Below are 25,140 nucleotides of genomic sequence, written 5' to 3' on the forward strand. Positions count from 1 at the left end.
TCAGCATTTTTACACACTCTTTAGCTTGTAAAGAAGTATTCCATTCGAGTAGATTATTTGTTAATGCAAGTCGTTGGCATAACTATAAAAATTGCAAAGTATTGGTATGGTAGACTGGCAACTTCTATTCCAAAAATCTGGAAGTTCTGTACCTGATCTGCAATGCCACGCCTCTGCAGTAGATCCGTCTTGTTTCGCCACCAGCTCCACATGATCGAACCATTGCAATCTTCATTTCTTTGTAATAGCGTACTGTTGGGCTCTCTGTATATATGTGGAAATGACAGTTTAAAATTTGAAATTGGCGTCGAGATGTTGGTTTTTCATTCGTTTGCTACCAGACCTCCTTTATTTCTTTCGCAACCACTTCGAATTCTTTCGATGCTGCCTACGTATGCTACGTACTAGGTTAACTGATTAAGATGCCAGTTAGCTTCTTTGGCATACTTAAGTTCTTAAATCTACTAGTGCTTCCTTTTGGACAGTACTATCATACTAGTTTGAAGTCTGCGAATAGATTATTAAAATATGCAAAGGATATAATGTGGATTGAGATTTAGCCAGTGTTGAAACATTAATTCCTGTAAATAAACAATGTCAGAAAGTGTGACATTCTGACATTATCGGAGCAAGAGAAAGTTTTAATAAAAAAAAAAAAAAACTATTATCGCAACTTCAACAGAATCCTACACTGCTTACCTGTTGTCAAGATTTAATAACAAAAGTTACCATGTATAAGTGCAAGGTAGTGGGGAGACAGTTATGTGCCCCTACCAGTGTAGTACGTCACAATGTCTGAACCACCTCTGGAGAAGTGGGCAACAGCCAAACCAGTCTCTCCTACAGGTTCTTGCTGAGTGAACATAACCCCGGGTGTATTTTATTATTAGTGTCACTTCGAATAATTTTCTTTACTAAATCTTCCTCTATCTTGTGAGGATTAACTTTTAACAAATTATTTCATTGTGTGGAAATACATCAACTGCGGCTTATATTCGGTGAGTTATTATTTAATTTTTTTGTTCTAAATTGTAAAATTAAGAAATCACTTTGTGTGCACAAAACAGATTGGTAGGAATGTTTTTGGTGTAGAAAAATTTCTGGTAATGTTAAAAGACACGGTGAGGTTTTGTTTGTGTTACAAGGTTAACTACACCGTAACATTAAAGTTTCTGACACATCTTCGATCATTGTTATATTTCTTACGTGATATAATAATTATTTATTTTAATTAACGTATGTGTTTATTAAATTATAATTTTATTTTACATACTTTTGAGTTTGTTTTTTTTGATAAATTTGCCTATTTAGGTGTTTTTCTGTGATTTTCACGAAATGTTTTCCAACGTTTACATAACACAGATATCCTTCAGGGGAAATTACAGTTTGTAAGATTTTTGAGATAGGTTTCCAATACTTTAAAGTGCTCTTCTTTTTCTCAAGTAGTAAAACATTTTCTAATACATACTAGGTTATCCTATTAGGTATGGGGATTCTTAATTTGATTCACTTTGGGTCTTAAATATTTGTTTCAAAAATGTTTTGAAGAGAAAACTATTTTCTCCTAGGACGAAGCATTGAAATTTTGAGAAAGTTTTGATGTTGAGTTTACAATGTTATGTTATTGGAGGGGTCCTCTGATTTTTTTAAAAAAAAATGATTAGTAAAAAAAGTGATCTTGGTTATTGTGTTTATGTGTTAATTACTGGCATTGCAGCTGTAACTTATTATTTCCTCAGTTTAGGACACGTCTAGGGTAGGAATCGCAGCTTCTCTGTAAAGTCCATTTCAGTGTTAACGGCCCCCATCTTGTCATCACCTTGTCTGTCACATGTTCGAGTATGTACGGTATATGATACAACTGACACACATACCTCCCACAATCTCATTCACTGTTATAGGACCCAATATGGGCTTCGGAAGGATTTTTAGCTTTCCCCCCTTCCATTTGGTTGGGTGACCTTTAAATTGTCCCAAGATCATTATCGTGTTTAAATTTGCGAAAATGGGAGTTTTAACTGAAAATGCGCTGACGTAGATTTATAATTTAAAATATTTGTTCAGGAAAATTCTCTACCCTTCAGGGGCTCTTACTGTCGGAAGAGGTGGTCAACTTTGCTTCCCCTTTAAACTGATATTTGGCAATAAGTAAGGCCCTGTTATTGTTAAGGAGGATTAAATGTTTGATTTGTTTGTTTTCTCCGACCCGGATCTGTCAGCTGTGTTCTGATTTAATCCAATACTTCTTTTAGAAACAGTTCTCTAGCGTGAATCATCTTCATCATCTAGGCTGGCAAGTTAAGAAACGAACAGCATCCATTGGCTGCTATTTAATTAGACAAGCCGATGAAAGCATTACCTATATTTGTTGGAGATGGGCTTGCAAGTACTTGCAGCAGAAGTCCGAACTTGTGCATGGAAGATCGAAGGAGATTAGATTTCAAGGTTGTCTTGTCTGGTTTTAGTCCTGGATATCATCTGTATGACTGTGCTCAAGGTGACTGAGCTCGGCTTGCTGTTCCTGAATGGGCATAAGGAAGATTCCTTTACAACGCTGGCACTCACAAATTAGATGATTGTTAGTGGTGATCCTGTTCAGTTGATTCTATCACTTAATACTGTTAGACTTCTAGATTATACAATGATTATGTTATACTATTATATTAGATTATAAATTTATTCGAGTGTGAAAAATAGTGGTTTGTAGAAAATTCTTTCACACTCTCTTGCCCAGAACTACCCTGAATGGTATGAGTATGTGGTGGTCAGGAAAATTACGAGAAAATCGACGGTGACAGTGCTGAGGAAATCGAAAAAGTTGGAAAATCCAATCATTGAATTTTGGTACTTCTGCCGTTGTAATTTTCTTTATAGTCGCATTTTTTAGGCACACACATAATGTCTTCTTTTCGACGGTCATAACGCCGAATACAGCAACGATCCCGCCATCCTTCTGCCAAAAAGAGCCTTAAATAGAATTTCCAGCAAAAGTGTTTCAAAAAATAAAATTTGCAGTCTTGAGAAACTAAACAAAAAGAAGGTGAAGTTCTAATCAGTGAAGAGTTTCCGGTTAAAGCATTTTGGAGCGCAAAGTTACTGCTTCTGGACCTTTGGTGGGGGCCATATTAGAATACATAGCTTGAACTTCCTGCGCGTATTCGTTCTTTAAATGATTTGTGAAATACTCGCGCACAGTTTTCTGTCTCTGCTTCCGGGGACCTCAACATGGCTACTTCCGGTGAAAATTCAACCGGAAAATGTGGCACAATCGCAATGCTGCCCTCTTACAGTTTAGAGAGGAAGTCAGCATAAATACCAACACTTCGTGACGGAAGATATTTGTTCGGCCTAAACTTAATTCTACATTCGCATCACCTGCACAGGTGTAACGCATTCTCATTTACACTGATTATGCCACTGCAACTGTAAGGGCGGCCAACCTTGCCGAGATCACTATCAACGGCTAGTTAGGGGTGGGGATTTCCCGTTATGTCTGCCAGCCAATCTTCTAGGATTATCGCACAACCCTAAAAAACGCCGGAAGAAATAAATTTAGACTAATTTAACGGGGGAAAAGTGTTGCGATGTTTATTTTTTACCAAAATAATTCCATTTTCTAAAATTCTTACAGTTCTCCATAATAATGCGCCATATTTAATTTTTAATAGCATTTTATAGTTTGTAAAACTATATTGAAATGTTAACGTACCAAGATTCTATGTGGAGACCCCACCACAAGTTCAGCCTTGAAACTTTTTTATTTTAATTATTAAATTAAAAGAATAAGAGTTGTTACGTATGTTGCATGCGCAGTCAACAGAAAATCCTAGACGCCATTTTCCTCAGAATATCTTGAAAAAGTGGAACATTCTCGAGTAAAGAGGTGCTTCCGCCGGAGGAATTATATTAAAACACGAAATTTGACCTGCGCTTGTTACTAGAAGGAATCTATTTCCGCCTTCTCTCAGGAGTACCAATTAAAAAAAAAAAAAATTGAAAATATAGCCTAGCAATCGATTCTTATTAATATCGAATAAGTTAGTTAGACAATACAATTAACCCTCTGCACGATTCCTGTACTTAGGAGCACTAAGAGATAGTTTAGTTTGAATAAACAACACCAGAGTAGTTTAGTTGCATTCGGACTACGTACTAAAATATAAATTGAAGCAACAGCAGGTATAATTTGTTTTGGGTAAAACAAGTTAGAAGACAAAACAATAACCGAGTCTTGCAATAAAAGCTCTCCTTGAATGGCTTGTAATAATTTCCATCTTTATTACTAATAAAACAAACTTTCATTTTGTGTTTTTATTATTTTTTTAAAGTTAATTTTATTTTTCATTTTTTTTGGGTCAAGTATTGTAATAGTTCTCTTTCAAAAAGCAGAATAATAATAGAACGCTGGTGAACGTATTGTGAATAATTTTGTAATAGGGTCAATCTTTATTATAAAATTATGGAAGGCGGTGCAAAGTTGTTTTTGTAGTTTGTTTTCTTATTGTGGACAAGGTTACATTGTTAATAAACAACGAATTCATTCCTCTGGAGTTGATAGTAGGCGCACCAATAAGACAACAACAATAACATTAACAACAATTGATAAACATCCGCTCCGGAAATAATTCTCCTATAAAGTCGCGCCCCCCCCCTTAATAAATATTTCGAAAAAAAAAATTACTTTCTCTTACTGCACTGGGCAAGAGGAAGTACTGCGATCGGCTTAAATATTTAATTACGAATTTTCGCCGGAAGTATTGGTTTAGAGCTCCCCCTGATCTGAAAAAGTAGCTCAGTGAGGTCAGAGTTCACACCAGGAAATGCAAGATGGCCGAAACTGCCCTCTCCGCTAGATAATCAGTCTTTCTATGCTTTAATGATTCATAAAAAATAATATCGCTAGAAAAATTAGCTTATATTTCTGGTTCAAACGATGATTCAGATTGTTGTTATTTAAGAGTTGTAGTTTCATCGAGGAAGTGCGACGACGTCACAACTCTCGGCACTTCCCCCTCCTGAAATCAGTGTTTCCTGAAAAGAAGTTTATAATTGTTTGTTTTATTGAAGTTTGAAATTAAGTGATGCCCTAAACCCGGTTCAAAGGAGACCGTCTTAGAACAGTAATTCTCAACCTTTTTTTCCTTTTTGTCGCGGCGGCACCCTTTTAACAATTTCAAAATTTGGGGCGGTACACTAACAATAAGATAAGTTTAAAAGTATTTTACTTATCCCCATAATACACTGTGTAAAATATTGTACTACAAAAACAACAGTATATGTTTAGTAAGGGATTAATTATAAGTTAATACCTTAAGAATACTTTTAATGAGAAATTTGAGCTTGATGTTTTTTTGATAATTACAGTTTATATTTGGTCGTATAAATGATAATGCTACTCTCATATCGTCTTCTACAATTTAATATACAAATTTTTATTGTATGCCTTTTCTAAAATTTGGCGGCGCACTTCAAAACTTTCGCGGCGTTGCAAAAGTGCCACGCGGCACAGTGGGTTGGTGAATCACTGGTTCTAGACAGTCAGAACACTCGGCCTTCTGTATCTAGACTCATCTCTCCGGTGTACTAACCTTCTTCCGAATTGACATCTTGAAATAGTACTTTAGAGGAGAGGTTAATTTCATGTTTTCGCTGTTGGGTATAATTTTTTAGATAATTTGTAAGTTAATCTAATTCTGGAAATTGTCGATACAAGAGGCAGAGGGGCTAATTCTTCCTTCCAGACCATTACTGTCATAACGGAAATGGATTGTAAACACAAATTTCCTTACGTAAGTCGAAAATTATGCAATATTTTCTTCTCTTTTTTTTTTATTCCGATTACGGGGTTAATGGTGCGTAAAAATGGTAACAATTTATGATATTGTTTTATATAAAGAGTACATTTTATTTGTTATTGTATTGCAATAAAAGAGAGAAGGAGAAGGAAATGTATTAATAATTCCAATGGTGTATTATGGGTAGACACTGTATTTACTGTTATAACCTCACTTATAAGGTTTTCTTATTAGATGCGTTTATCTGAAATTAAATTTAAAAGAGATCTCCTTTTCTTTTTTTGTTAATTTCTGCGATTTTTAATGAGTCAGACATTTGCACAAAAATCATTTGCCACCAAAACCACATTTTCTGTTCCCAGAGAACATTACAACGAATACTTCCGGTAAAACTCAACAAAGAATGTGAAGAAAAAAATGGCTGACCGGAAGAGATACTTCCCTGGAGATTTTTTTTTTTTTAGTTTTTAATTTTCAATTTTTACTTTGGACAGAGTTTCCTCCAAATAATATGTTGAAGATAGCTGTGACCTTTTAGTACAAATACCAAGTTTGAAGGAAGTCCTAAACCAAGTAACGGAAGCTGCATTAAGAGAAAGTGAGTGACGAAAGTGTTTTTTTTTTTGCAAAATTTATTTCAGCGCAGTGTGCTTAATATTAATGTTTTCTGGTAATTTCAATAAAATTAATCATTGAAATGAAAGTTACGATTCGTAATTCAGTTTTCTATGTTCGCCGAGTGGAACGCTGCCATTCTGGAGACCAAGCTGGTCTCAATATTTTATTATTAAAAGTGATTCTAAATTAACATTTTTATTGAAGTGTGTCTAATTAAAGGAAATATGGCGGGAAAGTTACTCTAAAATAGGAAACTCTACTACATCCTGTTTGCATTTGTTCCTAATAAGGTTCAAGTGATACATTGATTGGCCAAACTCGGATATAAATTTACCTATCAAGGCGACTTTTTTAAAAGGAATTTTAAACATTACACTGAGCATGCGCAGTAATTTTTTAAAAACCTCAGAAATTATTACTGCGCAGGCGCACAAGAATCTATCTGAGATTCGTTCATTAATAAGAATCGAATCCAGTGTTTATTCGCTTATTAGTTATGTATTTTGTTTAAAATAATTAACTATTTATTTCCTAATTCAGCGCAGTCGCAATACAATCTGTAGTTGGAGAAAGTGAGATAAATATTAATGGCTCTGTCCGCAAAATGTAAGCCAGGTTTCTCTTTTTAGGTTACATTGCCATGGAGATCATAAAGGTTTACCAAAAAATCAGGTTAATTGCGATCACATGTTAACCAGATTATTAGAATTATATTATATATTATGTTAAAGTGCAAATTAAAGCGCCGCAAAAAAGCTCTCGTACATCTCGTGCTGTGGAATGCGCAGCCAAGTGTGAATTGCGTGCCCACTCTCTGAACTGGATATCCACTCAACTAATCCCAAGCTTGGATTGAAAAATTTAGAAAGATATTTTATTAGAGTTCAAAACCAAATAGTAGTTTTTGAAGTGGCCCTCCTCCTCTTTAAAAGGTATGTGTCTTATGTAGTAGTTTACGAAAACATTAGGGAACTGTAGAGTCTTAATTTGGTCAGCTTTTCCGGACAAATCAGACCCCAACAAGAACTGGCTGCCCTGCAGTTTGCGTGTTAGTTTGGTAGAGAGATAAATAACATCGGCAGACCGGAAATGCCCATTGCTAATTTACAAACACTAACAAGTTGTAACATTTTTAGCCGCCCACGTATGATATTAAAATTAATTTTATTTTTTTGGCGTAAATTACGATTTCAAGAAAATTAATAACGCGAATTGCTGTAAAAGGAAGCTAAATGTGAATCCAATTAGCCCCTTACTAAAAATAGTTCTAAGCTAATTTTGGTATTGTATAACAGTTTATTACGTAGTTACCTTCCATCTTTATTGGCCCCATTTTTCAAACAGACTACCGTTACAGTGTACAGCTAAATACATAAAGCAAATATGTCCGCATTCTCTAACCAAATCTAGTTTATCTATTACTGATTTTAAAGGTTACTATTACATTCTATTACAGTAAGTTTTCTAAAACGGATTTTCCACCGGAAGGGACCATTTTTATTTAAAATTCATTGTGTCCAAAAAATCGTAAAAGGTGTCTTGGGTTTGTTTGAATATTTACCCTCGAGCACAAATACGAAAAATCTTAGAAATTTTTTACTTTCTATAAGGTCTGCGTCAGTTTTAAGAAAATTTTGTAAGTAAATTTCTGTAAAGGAAAAACGTATAACTGTTCTCTTTAAATTTTTTTCGTTTTTAAAATTTCAGATGATTTTGCTTCAACATCCTGGTCCACGAGGTGTTGATGAGTAAAATTGTATCACTTCTATTAGATCTAACATAAGCGCGGTACAATGGGAGAACCACTTCATTGTAATGCTTTTGTAGCATTATAAACAGTTGCCTTTGTTTTTATAGAAACAGAAAGGACGGAAGAACTTGCATAATATATGCAAGATAGTATAATTTCGATAATAATAGTAATATTAATATTATAAAACAATAACATTCAATCAGAATGAAAATTCGTGAGTTCCTAAGTGCGTGTTACTTTCACTGATGCACGTACATACATGCAGAAAAAAAAGACAATGGTAACCTTGCTAATAACCTCCGTTTAGAGCAGCTAGAAAATAAGAAATCAGCTGATCTATATTGTGTCTTTATAAAACAGCAGTTTTGAACTGCTGGTGTGAACACATATGACTTTCTCTTGGCATAATTGTCAAGGTTAGTTGTAATGTACAGAATTCGTGCAAACACTCCGAATTATAGATACATATTCAACTTATACTATCATTATCTAAATTCTATAAATGCACATTATATCTAAAACTATTAAACCATTAAACCTTCTACAGAAAGCTGTACCAATTCAGCTCTTATAAATTTTTTTTTATCTTCAGGTATTATGAAGATTAGAGACAATCGGCGGATGGTTACGGTCGTAATCTTCTCCATAAGAAGAACAGTAGAGAGTAAAACTAAGTAATTTTATGTAAACATCAAATAGATGATTACGTAACCAGGGATATCTTGTGAAATATAGGCCTTCTAGTGAATATAATTTTGCCCGCTATTTCTAGTATTTCAGCTCTAGATTTTTTTTTTCATTGTATTTCTAGCCGGCGTTATCTGTGCGGAGCAATCTGCGTATGGCGAAACATCCTGCAACTCTTGAGCTGCTGTATTCACGTCTACACCATATTCTAGTCTAACTTTCACCCCGGGCAGCCTAACTATTATCACCGCTAGCCGTGTCTCTATTAAATAGGTAAAAAGTAATTTTAATCGTGTTCGTGATTTTGCTGGCAATAACTAATTGGTTTGAGCCAATCTCTTCCACGGACTTTCTTCAATTCTGAATCAGCTGTTTGGAAAAATATAGTAGTAACTCCAGGCTGTAAAACTGTACATTATACCAAAATGGCACTTTAGAGAGAGGAACCTTACCATCCGCCCTCATCTAAAAAAATTTTGCTAGAAATTTTCTTCAAATTCAACAATTTACAAACACATCTTTTATAAGGTAATAATTATAATTTACATATAAGTTAAGGAGGGACTGCTCATTACACTGAAAAGGAATATTAAAGGAACCCCTTCATCAAGCATAGAATCTTGAGAAATGGTACCAACAAAATTTGTAGAACAACTTCGAGCACACAGTGTGAAAATAAGATAAATGAAATTTAATAAATAAATTTTGCGATCAGAGGAATTCAAAATATATTAACTTAAAATTAGAAATAATCTGTAACCGCAGTATAAACTCTTGCAGGTTATTAAGTACTAGTAAAAGTTTAAAAAACAACTTTACAAGCAATTCGCTGGTTGCCTAAACTGTATAAATTAGTAAGAGGTTATAGTAAGCTAGGTTAGGCTACATTTAACCAAGTTTTCAATAACATGTAAACATGTTTTCCTTAACACTTCATTCGGCATATATTTTGTTAGTAAAGGAAATTCTCGTTCGCATTTTATTACGTTTATCTGGAGTGTTTATGAAGAGAGAGAGAATACGTGTAATTTCTGTTTTACAAAATATTATTCATCTTTTTAATGTGTTAGTGTAAATATTTTTCACATTATAGTTGTAAACAATCCGCAAGAGACTTTACACTGATTCTAGCGGTAATAAGACAAGTGATGTCACTATCATTACCAAGACTTCCTGTTTGTATTGTGGGAAATTGGCGGCGTACCGTTTTAATACGTGCAAAAAGGTAAATGTACTACTGGAAGACGACGGTTTCTGTTCTAAGTTGTTATTCACCTTTATATTTTTTTTATGAAGATGAGGTATGTAGTTAGATTCTTTTATTTGAACACTTTTTTTTTGCATGTTTAGCCTATTTCGTTCATAATTTCTTTTGAGGGAACGGTTCCATCATTTTGCTTTGAACTTTGTTTTTGCATCTACTGCATTAAAATTAGATCAAACCTTTCATGCTCTATTGCTAGTTTACCAATGCTGGACGTCCTTCTTTGTCAGCTTTTATAAATTTACGTTGTTCCCGAAAGTATATATGTGAATGTCCTTTAAGTTTAAAAAAGAGAAAACTTCAACGCTAAAACAAAGAATTGTAGGCAACTCAAACTTTGTATTTAGTTTGTGAATCCCACGGGACTTGACAGTAACTTAGCTTTGAAAAGTACCTCTTTCTTGAATGTGATTCTGCCACTTTTGTTTCCTCTTAAACGATTTACTTTAAAATTGGTCCCCTCATTTTTGTGAGTACTTAACAACGTTTAGAACCATTTTTTTTTTTTCAATAAAAAATTGATAAAGGGTATTTTTGTGAAGAGGGTGGCCATTATTTAGCTGTAGTGTACAAACCAGATTGTTTTAAAAAGCGATATAAACACGACTATAACCTCTCTACCAACATTATACTTTCAGAAGTAAACCTTTGGACTACTACAAGCGTAGAAGTACCTTGTTTACTGTTGTTCAAAAAAAGCACTTTCTATGATGAACGTTTGTGAGTTCACTTTGATGAAATGACCTCCTAAAATAAGAGCTCCATAGTTATTTTGATTTCTGTTTTCCTGTGCAGCATTGCGAACGCTTTCCATTTCAATGGTAACTCTAGTTCCTTTTCAAACACGTAGAGACAGCTCTTCTTCGCACTTTCACCAACCTAGATCATGTGAATGATATTCATTCATTATAAGTTGCAAAAAAAATGTTTGCAATTATTAGATTGAGAATGTTGCATTAATAATAATAAAACAACTTTCTGCAAATACCTTGTTACCGGAAGGTTCAGATATTGTTTATAATCTAATAATCCTTACTTTTACTGTTCTGGCGGAAGTACGAAACAATGGTATCTAAAGTCGTTGTATTCAATTGACAATGTAATTATATTCTTCATTATCCCTTAAATAGTAAAAAATTTCTACACTTCTATTATTTTACCAAGTTTAACCTATCACCCATTGTTCTGTGCAATTTTTTTTTCATGAGAAGGTTGAGAGTTGAGAATTGGGTTAGATTAAGAAAATATGTTATTGACAACTTGGTTAAATGTAGCCTAACCTAGCTAACTATAACCTCTTACTAATTTATTCAGTTTAGACAACCAGCGGATTGCTTGTAAAGTTGCATTTTTACCTTTTACTAATTCTCTAGAATTCCATTTCCGGAAATTCCGGTTTTCGACGTTGTTTGACTTGAAACAAAAATTTTATGGAGGACATGTTTATACGTGCTTATTTTGTTAGCGAACAGAAATTTACTTGATTGTATTTATCATAGTGTAATAAAATTGCTATTTGTTGAAATAATATAATAGAATTTAAACAGCCACGTAATTCCCGGTGGATAGATCAAATAATCTGGGAATTTCCAGCCAATCACCGTCATTCAGTGTTCAACTATTTTTTTCTGTTTATTATTGAAGATTGGCATCTGATTCTCATTAAAGTATGTATTTTTAGTAAACTGAAATGAATTTTCTTAGATAATTAAATAAAAATAATAGTAATGCATCTAAAGTTTCGAAGTTATTTTTTAAACTTTAAGTGTGTTTTTACGAAAAAAAAGTTTTCTGGCGAATACTTGGATTCGAAACTTAGAAACGATCTTTAATAATCCATTGCAGCGAGAAAAAGCAACATTTTTATTTACTACGAGTTACAGTTAGTTGTCCAGCCAGATTTGTTTTTTAGTTTGTGTGAAGTTGTTTTACTTTGCTTAGAAAGGAACATGTTGCGGTTTTCCGGTTTGAATAGAAGACGCTACCGGAGAAGACACGTCATCAGGATCTCTGAGAACCGTTGTCCACATTCCAGTAAGATATCAAACAGTGAATGACGTCAGACTGGCCATAGAACTCTGTCCATTACTCTCAGCCAATTCTTACATCACGATTTTTCCGTAAAAATTCTTAAGTTTAAGGACAATTCATGACGTAAATAGTGCATGCCGTGGACTTAGTCGCCGTTCGTCTCAGCCTCAGTTGGCTGTGATTTGTTGGAACGCTTTTCTGATGATAATTTTTGAAAATATATTTTCCTGAGTGGCAATATCTTTCTTTTTCTCTCTCTCAATTAAATGAAAGTGTCCATGTTCTGTGAGGAGGGGGGAAGCCAGTCTCAGATCTGAGTGTCTCTTGCGATACTCGGTTCCACCAATTTGGCACAGTATCACCGGACACACTGCATAAATAGTGTAACAAAAGTTGTAAAAAAAAAGAATGGAGAGATCTCTGTCCGGACAGAACGTTGGCGATGAGTGTGGGTAGGTTACGTGCCAAACATGGCTACCGCCAGACAAGACAGCTGGAGCTCGCCTTGCAATCCATCCATCTTGTCCATATCTGGCCGGCGGTAGTTCTTGAAGGATTTAGATACTCTGCGCTTCTTAGACACGCTTTTTTCAAGATCACGTTCTCATGTGAAGTGTGGTGGGGGGGATGCCAGCCAATCAGCTTCTTCTTTTATTCTCTGGTTTCCACGTTTCCTGCCACTAAACCATCGTTTATCTTTGTTTATGTATTTTCTCTTTCTAGCTAAGAGAAAGTATTGCGTGTCCGATAAATCTGGGTTCCGGTTTTTACCGGAAATGCCCGTTTTTTGTTCTCCAGAACCGGAAATTGTGATTTCAAAAAGGTTTTCTCGACAATGGCTCTATTAGTTTTTCACATAAACACCCTTTTTTCTTAAATCGATTTTTCTTTACTCACAGGTGACGAAAATTTGATCGCAGTACCTTCTTCTTTACCGGACTTACTTTAGACGGAAGTGAATATCAACTTTCTAAAGAGATATTCAATTACTTTTTATTAGTCCTCAAATTGATCAACATTTTTGTGGGATCGGAGCTGTAAATAATCGCAGTTTTGAGGTCGTGAGTAATTTTTCTATTAGCAGAACTCTCTTAACTCGTCCGAATAACATAAAAGCAATAACAATACTCTGGGTCCCATAAATAACATCCTATTGTTATTTATTTTACGGACGATCAAACACACAGACATTTGATTGCCATTGTACAGTTTCTCACATCTACACTAACACAGACTGACACACTACAGTACTGTTCTGTATTGTGGAATGCTAGTTAGGAATAGTTGTGTTGAGTTCTGGTATAACCTTGCCTCAAGGTTATTCAGGTTATAATAAAAATTTTCTCTCATGATTTTTATAAATTAGAAATTTAACCCCGAAAGAAAACTTCTCTATCGGAGAGTCTCAGGCTACCCAAATGAATAATTACGCTACGCAGCAATTATACGACAAACCTCTACTGTTAATGATCGAAATGATGAGTTGAAAGCATTTTAAAGACTTAATATCAGTATTCGCGTAAAAATATTGTAACCTTGAACTTGTAAGATAAACTATTGAAGTATTGAAAACGTAATTGGGCAGAAGATAGTTTTATAAGAGTGCATTCTGACGACAATTTCCTGCACTTGATAACTAGTTTTATCAAACCGGAAGGAAGTATAAACTGTGGAGATAGTTCACCTCTTTTAGTTTTTACTAAATATGGTTATCTATATGGTAATAACTAGTGTTGGCCATAATATCGTTCTTCGGTGAATATAAATATATCTCAAGTTCAAAGCCACTTGATAACAGTTTTTCAGGTTGAACGATCTTGGGTTTTCCTTGCGTGCATGTTGTGAAAACTCACTGGGTAGTTCAATGTTCCAAATTTCACCATCAAATCTTAACAATATACGAGGGTTGGCTGCTGAAAAGTAATGTACACATGCTAGAAGAGGGGGAAAGAAAAGTGTTATCAAGTTGGGACAGAAAGTATATTAAAGTGCAATTCTTAAGCTTCACAATTATGTATTACTTTTCAATGTAGTCACCATTATCGCTAGTACATTTCTCCTAACGTGATACAAGTTTTTTCATTCCATCACTGAAGAATTCTTTTGACTTTTCTTGAATCCAAAAATTGACAGCTGCCTTCAACTCATCGTCTGAGGAGTACTAATTACCCTTGAGGTCTCTCTTGAGTAGAGGAAACAAATAAAAATCGGGGGGAATAAGGAGAGTGTGGAATTGGTTCAAACTTCAGTTTTTCCAGAGCCTCTGCAGTTTCGCCGCGCGAGGTGTGAGGACGAGCGTTGTCATGTTGCAAGATTATTGGTGCCAAGCTGGCCACTAACACGACAAACGCGACGTCGGAGGTTTCTTAGCGTCCTGTACGTACCGAGAAGAATTTTATCGTTGCTCCTGGTTCCAGAAAATCGGTCACATAAACTTGGTGAGCATCCCAAAACACAGACAGAAGAATGTTTTGTTTTTTGCGGCCGATTGTGTTTTGAACTTTTTCGGCCGAGGTGAAGAAGACGCATGTCGATATTCTCTTCTGGGTATCGTAATGATGAACCCGTGATTCGTCCCCTGTCACAATATTCAAAAGAAAGTCGAAGTACACGTGTCCATACTTCGGCGTCTAAAAATACACTGGCTGAACCCAGCGAGCTTATACGTAATAAGGGGAAATGTGACTTCCAAATGCCACTTCGCGCACTTTTTGAACGCACTCTTCGTTCGCGCTCTGCAAACAAGTGTGCATTACTTTTCAGCCAACCCTCGTAGTTTGGAATCAAAAAGTCCATCAATGATATGTCGTTTTTCTGGGCATCAATAATTTATAAAGACTGCAGCAAAAACTTGCTGAGGCGTTTTCACCCCGTTTTCTGCTGAACTCTTGCAGATCTGCAATAAATACTCCTTTTTTTGACCTGAAAGCCCCCCCCTGTTCACATTCTAGGTGTATACCAATAGTTGGTAAATGAGAAGTCATAGGTAATTTAAAGCATGCCCAATTGGTGCCACACGTGCGTGATATTGCTCAATAATCGCTCACTCTGTCACCACTCTATATCCACCGTAATCATCATCTACATGTAGCTGTCAGATTTGGATCTGGAAAATTCAGAATTATGTCTACAGATCTCACATATATTTTTTTATTTTACAAATTATGACACTCCTTCAACGAAAAAAAAATATATAAATAAATAATATTACAGACGTACAAACTGCGCGCTAAAGCGAATTCAGCTTGTAACTGCTTTTGTAGCATATTATCATTGTAACTACATCTTCCAATTAAACCAGTATTATTTACCTAAGTAACTCTTCCGTTCTTGTGAACAGTAACAGTACATACGTAACTACTTCCGTTTTATTATGTGCTGTTAATTAATAACGGAGCAGTATTGTTAAATGAAATTACCAGCTGTATAAATTGTGAAAACGATTCTGTTATTACTTTCTCCAAAAGCTCTTGCAAAAGAAAAAAAAGCAGTGCAAGTTAAGCTGCAAGTCAGGTACGTCTCTAATTGCCATAATGATCTTGGACGTGGTATTCAGCAAGAATCTAACATCATCCCCACTACTAAGTCTTATCCTCCTGGCCATCCCTAATCCATTTGACGCTGATCTCCTGATTGAAGGTCACTAAATGTTACTTTTAGAAAGGTAACCATGGTGATGATGGCTCCTCACAATCTCTGCAATCAGCTGATTTACTTGTCTGTCAGTCTGTAAATTTCAAATATATATATATATATATATATATAAATGTATTACAAACGAAATAGATGTGCGTTGTAAAAAATTGCGTTTTCTGCCCTAATTTACAATTTACGACAGTTTTGCGTGAAGAAAGGGTCAATTTTTATATTTTAAGAAACGTATACGTGTTAACTAATCGACGATTCGCATTCTTGACGTGTGTTAAATTTTCATTTTACAGAAATTTTGTCTATTATTTCATTTTATACCTATTTATAAATTTGTTACCAATGATTATATAATGTATTGCGATATTCATAATCGATATAGATATTTATTTTTTTTGCATCATTACATAAGTAACCTTCAGACTCAGTTTAATAGTTACGAATTAACCTTGTATTACTTTGAAGTAATTGCTGAACAAAATGGTGGAAGTGTTTTTTTTTAAATCTAGTAATTAATTTGGGATTTCCCAAATATAGGGGCTCCTTAAGGAAGCACCGTCGGTCTATACTCCCGACATGTTGCGATGTTAAAGCAATTCCGTGGATGGCAAATAATACCTAACATCTGGACAGTTTTTATTAGCAAAAGTATTGCATGTCTTATAAGAGACATCAACTGATTCCCAAAAGAGGAAGGCCAAAAAGCTTATCCCAGATTCAGGAATGAAGAATTTCTCTGGAAGTAGAAGGGAGGGAGTCTATCCGCCCATTTTCCCAGGATTACTCTTCTCAGTGCTACACACTGAGGATTTTACCTTTATAAAATCAGGACACTAAGAAAATGAAGGTGGTTTTTTTTACGAGAAAATTGTGACGTGCTGAAAAGTCTATTTGGAAAAACTGGCACTTCTGCCCTGCTATTGTCATTCAAATTTTCAAATTCAGTCCAAATTTTATTTATTTTAATATTGTACCAGTGGTAAGGCAGTATTTTCTCTGTACCACCCCCTCTCCAAACATTGCTCCTGATAGTATTTCCCTAGAAGAATGTTTGATTTGAAGGATATTATAAAACCGTAGGAGCTTATTTTGATAAAATATTTAGAAACTGAAAAAGCTGATTTAGACATTTCCTGTTGAGCGATTTAGGCCTTCAATCTTATTGCGACTTCCTCTGTTAGCGAAATATCAGATTTGAACTTCCTTTGATGTTCCGTTGGATCAATTTCTTTAAACAACGATTCCGTACTTTTCGAGATCTCAAAACGGGTATCTGGTGATTGCTCTATGAACGATTACAATACATTCTCTTATTAGAGTAAGAGGAAGTAAAAAAAACACAAACAAAACAGAAATTATATACGTTGAATACTTCAGGGTTGAATTAAACACAAATCTAACATAAGTTTAGTTTATTCACTTAATACATAATAAATAACGCTAACGTAAAGCATAACATAAAGTGAAGAATGTCACTTACTACCTCCAACCCTCTTGCCACCCCAAAACGGTCATCCCTTCTCATACACCCTCAACAGGGTTGCCACACAAATACCAAACATTTAAATTTACCTACAATATTCAAGATTCAAATAATCATTTCAAAAAAAACATTTATCTTCAAATTTTGTTCCCTAAAAAAAAAAAAAAAAATTCTCGGGCAGGCCGTTTCCGCCCAGTGGCAATAGTTCGACACTTTCTGGGCCACTGAAAGAATTAAGGGGCCACCTTTAACTTTGTACAAGTATTCTTGGGTCACGCTACCGGTGATTCAAGGCCCATTGACCTCCTGCTGGCTTTTTTTTTTGACTTCTTGTACAGTGTTAGCAATTTCCAAGAGTCCTTCTGTATATCATTGACATGGTTACATGAAAATTAGTTCTTTGGCCGAGGAAGAGAAATAGGTATAAAAAAAAGAGTCTAATTGGTCTGAATAATTTTACCAAGAAAGAATTGAATAATATAAGTCGTTGCAAACCTTTTGGTGTACGTGTTAAAGTTATTCTGATTCATCGACTGTTCTAGTTTAGGCCAAGAACTCTTTGAGGACCAATAACCGAACTGGAAGGCTTCAAATGTTTCAAGGGAAAGAAAGGTTATTACCAGTTTCAGCCATAATGTTTATGACCTTGGGTCTAGGGCATCTTCAGCACTTATACTTATCAACAGCTGGAATGTGTTTTACATTATGTGTGTTATTTATAATATTATCTAGTAAAAATTCACAGTTTTAAAGAAATTACGAACGTGACTGTGTCCTTTTTATTGCCTGTTGATAGAGTGGAGATTTCCCAACAAGTGGTTAAAAAAAAGTAAAAAAAGTTTTGATGATAAAAGTGGGTAAAACTGCAATTTCCACACCAGTCACATTATATTACAACAAATACAGCATGTTAACATCACTATTATTGGCAATTTTATGGTGATCCAAATATGTAGAGATGGGTGGGAAGTGAGGTTGCCCCCCCCCACTCCAAAATGGGTATCGTTTTCACTGCCTCCTGTATTCATTTTGTGCCACCAGCTGATCGCAAAACATCGTTAGACATACCTAACATATATCGATAAAAAAAAAAAAAATCGATATTATTTTTAGTTTGTGATTGTGTTTTTAATTTTTATTAATTTTAAATTCTTTATTTTTATTACAGTTCATTAACCTTGTGCTGACAAAAAGGAAATTATGTCTACAGCATTGTTGTGATTATACCGGATGCTTTTAGTCAGCCATAAACGGTGAGTGTTAACCATTTTTTTTTTTTCTTTACTGATTTCCGTTACAATGCCATTTTCTCACTTTGTAATTGGTTTAAAGTTTTCCTTTCCTGTTGCTTATATAGTCCGGGAAATCGTCGCAGATTTTCCATTTTGTTGTTTTAAAAGAAACTTCCGGTTTGTTCGATTGGCAGCAGCACTCAAAAATAGGAAAATCGCCTACAGTTTATAGTTGACATTTTTAATCAATACTACGAGCGGGAGCCGGAAGCTGAATCAATCAATCTACCAGAAATGCCTCCTTAATGATCAGATTTGCTGTATTTTTTTTTTGCGATTTTTCCAATATATTTTTCAAGAAAACTCAATTTTTCAGGAAAATTTGTTACGACTTTTACAGAAATTATGAGAGAAAATGGTAAATTGGCAGTTTTTCAGTCCAGATTTTATCGAATCAATCACCTGGTAATAAACAGTGGTAGTGACCGGCTAACGACCTGGGAAAATGAAAATAACATTTCCCTTTATTTATATTCTCGGCCAAATAAACAAAGTGGATTAAAAAACGCATAGTAATTACTTTTCCCTGTGCAGTATTTGTTCTGCAATATATGTATTTTGTTTTTTCCTTCACTTTTGCCCTAGTTGCATATTTTAATTGTGTTATATACAAATTAATTCTTTACAGATTATGCATTGAATCGATAAATCGATTTATATAGTTTCTCTTAAGTAGTTAGATTCACCAAGGCTTTGCGACAAAAAAAACAGTCACGAAATCGTTTTCTTAGAACTCTGGTATTGTCCGGATATCAGTTCCGGGTTTGTTAAGTATAAAATACTGTGTAGAATATACTTAAAATTTTATAGTACTTCGATTGCCTTGGGACGTTGTCAACAAGATCTTGGATAAATTCGATTCTGGTAGTATCAACTTACTGAATCGATTGTTTGCTCTTCTGCTTGTTTTGGTTGTGAAAATATTTTTAGAAATCGAGTTTAAATCTTCCGGTAGAGCCCGTTTTATCCTCTTTTCTTGTACAGACAACAGCTGTTCTGTTCTTTGTACAGACCTTATGCGCTTCATGGACAAACGCCTCGCTTGGAACTCTTCTATAAATAGAATGTATAATATACAATAATGTATAGTAGAAAGCGATCTACGGAAGGCAGAGGTCAGAAGATGACGGCAGAAAGCCGGAAGTAATGGTACTCGCGCTTGAAAGAGGTCCAGGCCTACGATAGTAACACTACAATAAATAATAATATAATCACTTGTAACATGTTTAATATTCGGTTATGTAATGTATAACCCAAAATTCCGGTAGTACAATTTTTAAGAAAGGCTATTTCGTGTTTTATCTGAAACTTTTTTGGGCATTCATTTGGACCAAACTAGTGTTGTTAGGCCTGTCAATTTTGCCTACAACTTTGCTTTACGTCCAACTACCAATTAGTGGTCGTGGACGGAGGCGACTAGCAAACATACTTTACTGTAAATTTCTTTTATTAACCAATAAATAAAATCCAAGAGCTAGACCCCTAGAATCGAGCCCACTAACCAACAATACATCTTAGCATTGCGGGTCTAGTATCATAACCGTTCGGCTATCGTGGCGCCTATCTAATAGTAGTTTGAAGAGAATTATTTATTTTCGTATGAGAAAGTCGTGTTAGTGTTTGTGACAGATTTTTTTTAAAAAACTAAATCTAGAATGTTCTAAATTGTTAGTTGTAAAACAGATTATTTATAGATTCACCTCACTTATTGCTATAATTTTCTATGAGTCGAGTTGGCAACTTTCACTTTCCGGCGAGCCATCACGCTGGGGTCATGTTCTGTGATTCTATTTATTTATTTATTTAAAAAATAAATAAATAGATTTCATAGAGTTTATTTTTATTTATTTATTCATTATATATATACACGTGCGTCTATGGTTTCCAAGTTTATGAATGGTTGGTTGCAAGAGTTAGGACGTGTTGGTGTGCAATTCTATTCGTCTTTTTCATTTACATTTGCAAAATAAGGAAATTTATAAAATCACTTCAAAAATATAAGCTTTGATGCCACAATATACATATATATATTAAAAAAAGAGCTCCTTCGGAATTCAACCTTGTTTCCTGTGAGATGTGTTTGTGTGAAGCGTGGCGGCATGATTGGTCTGATACGACGACGTGCTTTGCATCGCTAAATTGAAATAAATTGTTAAAGGAGCTCCAATTATTAGCGACAACGTAGTCGATTATTTAAGTCGTTAAGGTGTGTTTTCTGTTCGATTTAATTAGCCACGTGAAAACAGTAACTTTTTAGAGAAGTCAAACGTAAGAAAGAGATCGCTTTCAATTTTTTATTTTATTTTTGGAACATTTTTAATTTGAATTGAATAGTTTTATTCCAATATTCATATGGTATCCTTGTTTTAAATAAGTATAAAGGCATAGAGTGCCTAATGTGGAAGATTATACTGATACCTTGGGCAATCTGCTCAAAGATCCCAGAAAGAAGTCGAGTTGATGGAAGAAAATTAAGACAGGCTGCTGAAAGGATTGCTCTCTTGCGTGGACTTTTGAAGAGAAATTATTCAATTACTTTGAAAACGAAATCTCTGTGAAGCTGTGCCTATCCTGCTGACAGTCCTGGACTGTCGTAACATGCAAGTTATACCGCAGAATGGCGAGGAGTTTACTTGTAGTTAGAAGAAGTTGAAGCTCCTCAAGAGTTAAAAAAAGTGGTGAAGAACTTGGGCCAGTAAGCCCATCTGATAAAGTGGCCGGGCTGCTGGATCCTCCCCAGGGATAGAACAAGGAAAGCAGGGTGTAGTACTGTACAAGAAGTGGTGTCCTTTTTATCCTGGTAAGATTTTTGTTTAATCGTAATTTCACTTCGTCCTGGGGACCGGTAAATGCGTTATTTAGTTAGCATTTTAGGAATGATACTCTGTAACTACTACTTCCGCTTATAAGTTTTTTTGGATATGATTTGATCTCCTGAAGATGAAATAAACAATGTTAATAAACCCAAACTGGCGTAGAACACCCTCACAACGTTGCACAAAGCCGATGAGTCTATATCGAAGTAGAGGGGCGCTAAAGAGTTAGTTTAAGAGCAGAAGACTTAAACTTCCTTCCGGTCGAGAAAAAACAAAGTTTCAGCTTCTTATGATCTTTTGTTTTGTTTTGTAAAATTACTGTTTCGGACTAGGGGAATTTCAAAACGTGTATTTGGAAAATACGACATTATTGGATTACTTCCGGTGTGCGTCGTAAGAGGAAGTAAGTTTGCTGCCCGCAATCTCCATGGTGGACCTGTAAAGTGATCATGGAAATAGAATAAAACGTGCTCCATACTAATGTAAACTTGTTCGTAACCTTTCATGTCGGGGCCAGTCACTTTTAATATCAAGCGAGATATACTTATCTTTGGTAATCCAAACTTAGTCACGCGGCGAGTAACTGTGACTGGACTTTGCCAATTTAATAGTAAGTAAGCTCTACTCTTCTTGACATTTAGACATGCCTCTAAAGTCTCTCTCTCTTCAGTCGTGAGAGAATGTCTTAACACTTTACCTTCTCTAGACTAAGTCTCAACATTTTGGTTCCTATGAATCTACCGGAAACACATTGACCGCTTGCTTTTCTCGAAGGTTTTCTAACCAAATTTTTCGTTAAACTAAGAATTTTTAAAGCAGTACGAAAATAGAGGAACGCTTCTGGGCAATGACGATTGGCGGTTATCTCGGGTGGAAAACTCGCTTTAATGAGTAGTCTCAGGAAATTTATTTATTTAGAAAAATGGAAATGGGAGAGCTTCCTGAAAATGGCACTTCCGGTTTGCTAATTCGAAGCAAAAGCTCTCTGGTGGGCCTATTTTTGACTCATTTTCTTTTTCTGTCAGAACACCATAAATTACCAAGGCATCCGACTCGGATCTTTTTTAGAAGAGAGCAAAGTACTTGGTTAATTGCTTGGGAAAAACGTTTTCCTCCGTCATTGGTTCCTCTTTAAGGGCTGGGAAAGTGGGATTCATGGGATCATTAGTTCCGGTCGATTGAAGCCTTTAAACAAAGCTCTTTAATGGGTAATTACTTCGGAAAATAGCGCGGAAACTGAGAAGGTGCTTTCCATTCAGGAGTTGGACAAGGAGAGTGATTAAAACTAACAGCTGATTAACAGAAAAATCTATTCCTGATTTTGTTTAGATGACGTACTTCCGGCTAATAGTCTTTCTTCAAATCAGGTATAATTTTGCTTGGAAAACGTTTAAAAAGTATCGCTTCGATTTAGGTGCAATTTTATCACGCGATTAAATTAAAACTCTCTCTCTTAGTGCTGTTTATGTAAACACATTCTCGAAACCTGGCATTATTACTAAAACGTTCCTTTCTTTTGGACCCAGAGGATCTCAGTAAGAGCAACACCGAAGAATACTCAATACCTAGAAAAACAATTACAATGGATTGGTGTTACTAAACAGCTGATACCAGAATGCTCCAGACTGACAGATATTGTATAAAAAAAACTACAGAATACGGACAATCCAAAGGTAATTAGCTTTATGGTCTTCACCGTATCGTGTGGGGGTTCGAATCCATAGTTTTCTCCATTTTCATTGGTAATTAAACAAGCCGCACTGTAATTATTCTCTTTACCTTTTTTTAATTATAAAAGAAAAGTGAGATGAATAGTTTCGAATCTGTCAGCTGTTGGGGCTTCATTTTCTCTTGTACGTCTTCGTAGGAAACATTGCAATTTGCGGATTTTTGATATTCAGTTTCCGATGGATAATACACGTTGTTTATGATGAAGTTTTTAGACCAAAGTACTTCCTTTTGCCGATGACGCAGCCATTCTTTCCTCTAAACAAAGTTTTATGCCTTCTGGAACCCAAAAAGAACCAGCTTGCTAGAGAAAGAGGGCAGGCCCGAAAGAATCCTGTTACATTACTAGAATACCCAACAACACTCACTCCACTGAACAACACTTTGAGATATCTTGGAATGTGCATTGATTAGAGCCGTACCTGGAACCCAGTTCCTATTGCCTGGAAGTGACAATCCAGAGCTCTTTTCAAGCTGTTAGACAACCTTCAAATCTATCCATCTCAAGTTGAAACTTAGCGCACAACTCAGTACTTAATCCTGACTGGAAATGTTGTGAAGGTGGTTTGATTTCACTTTAATTGGGCCATTTTGGAGAATTATACAGCAATATCAACTTTATGATAATATTAAGCGTCAAATGCGGAACTAAATTTTAAAAATGCGGCAGGAGCATAAACATACGTTACTGACTTCTTAGATCTAAATCTACCAGGATTACAGATAGCAAACAAAATATTACTCAGACCAATTCGGAGCTCCACTAAATCCTCCAAATCCTGTTCAACCATTACAGTCCACCACCGTATAGTGAGATATTAGAAGCTCCTACGAAAAAAAAAAAAAAAAATTATGAGCCAGCAGCAGGATTCGAACCCGGGTTCCCCACGATGGAATCTAGCACCACTCAGCTTCTTCACTTGGTTCTTTTTTTCAGACATAAAACATTTGTTCAAATGACGTTTTTATTTCCTAGACTTACAAACGCCATTTATTTCGTATTATATCTTTTTAATGACTCTCAAGTTATGTTTAATTGTTCATTACAATGAATTTTTCAATCATTTTATGGCCAGCAATAAATTATTTCGTTGGAATAATGAATTATGCAAAGTATTATGTACTGAAGTGACAGTTAAAATATAAATTTTGCATAATATAATTTGTCTAATATGAGGAAGTATACTTGGGTCAAAAATATTCGGAAGTGAGTTTCACCGGAACTGAAACGTTTTAAGGCGTCCTGAATTAGAATCAGAATAACAATATTAAAAATAGAATTTGCAATTATTTCTGAGTTTGATAATCGATTCACGATAAGAAATTATCTAGCCTAAAATAAAACTCGATAGACCGGTCCAGCTGTGATGTTAATGTTTATATCAAAATTGGACTTCCCCCGATTCAAGGAAGTCGTTCAGTCAGTCAAATGGAAGAGTTACATAATTTTTCACAAACAGTGATTTTTTTTTGTTTATTTACTTCAATTTTTAATATTTAGAAATTTGACTTTTGTGAAATGACTCCCACGACTTCCTTATAGCAGCAACCCTGAATTGGCAAGAGATTTGTTTCAGATCGATATTTGTTGTTTGATTTTTTTTTTTTTCTGGGTAAATTCGTTTTGGGCATTTTGATGTATTTTAAGTTCCTTCTGATAGGTCAACAACCCGGAAGTTGTAGTAAGAGTTGGTCTTGTGAGTGGTCACACCAGGTATGTAAGCCTCTTCTTGCTGCAGTGTTTGGGGTTTACAAGGCCGAGCTAATGTCCTATCGTCTCTTCAGCGCTTCGCCTACGCTGGGCTTGAAATTAAACTTTGGAAGTAGCACCAGCTACATCAGCGTAAAAGAATTTAAGCGGAAAATTCCATTTTGATTTAAACAAAAGCCTAGTTAAGCTCCATTCTCAGAGAAGCTCCATTCTCAGAGAAGCTCCATTCTCAGAGAAGCAGCAGTGGCTGAGGAATACCCTGGAAGTGGATTAGAAAATAATAATAACAGATTAAGAAAGGCGACCTTAGAAAG

General features: G+C 35.2%; 1 protein-coding gene across 2 annotated transcripts in view; it reads left to right on the forward strand.

Annotated features, from left to right (window-relative positions):
- Positions 1–840: 840 nt before the first annotated feature.
- LOC141448350 (uncharacterized) overlaps positions 841–25,140 on the forward strand; it is an 85,885-nt gene continuing 61,585 nt past the window's right edge. The window contains exons 1-2 of one of the 2 annotated variants that reach the window (XM_074116685.1): positions 841–998; positions 18,448–18,532. The gene's annotated coding sequence lies outside the window, so the exon portion shown is untranslated. Of the gene's footprint in view, positions 999–7,324; positions 7,346–18,447; positions 18,533–25,140 lie in introns of those variants that run through there. The other variant, XM_074116686.1, reaches the window with a different exon arrangement.

This window comes from Rhodnius prolixus, unplaced genomic scaffold (genome assembly GCF_049639745.1).
Source record: "Rhodnius prolixus isolate KJV_2025 unplaced genomic scaffold, Rpr scaffold_19, whole genome shotgun sequence".
Classification (NCBI taxonomy): Eukaryota; Metazoa; Arthropoda; class Insecta; order Hemiptera; family Reduviidae; genus Rhodnius; species Rhodnius prolixus.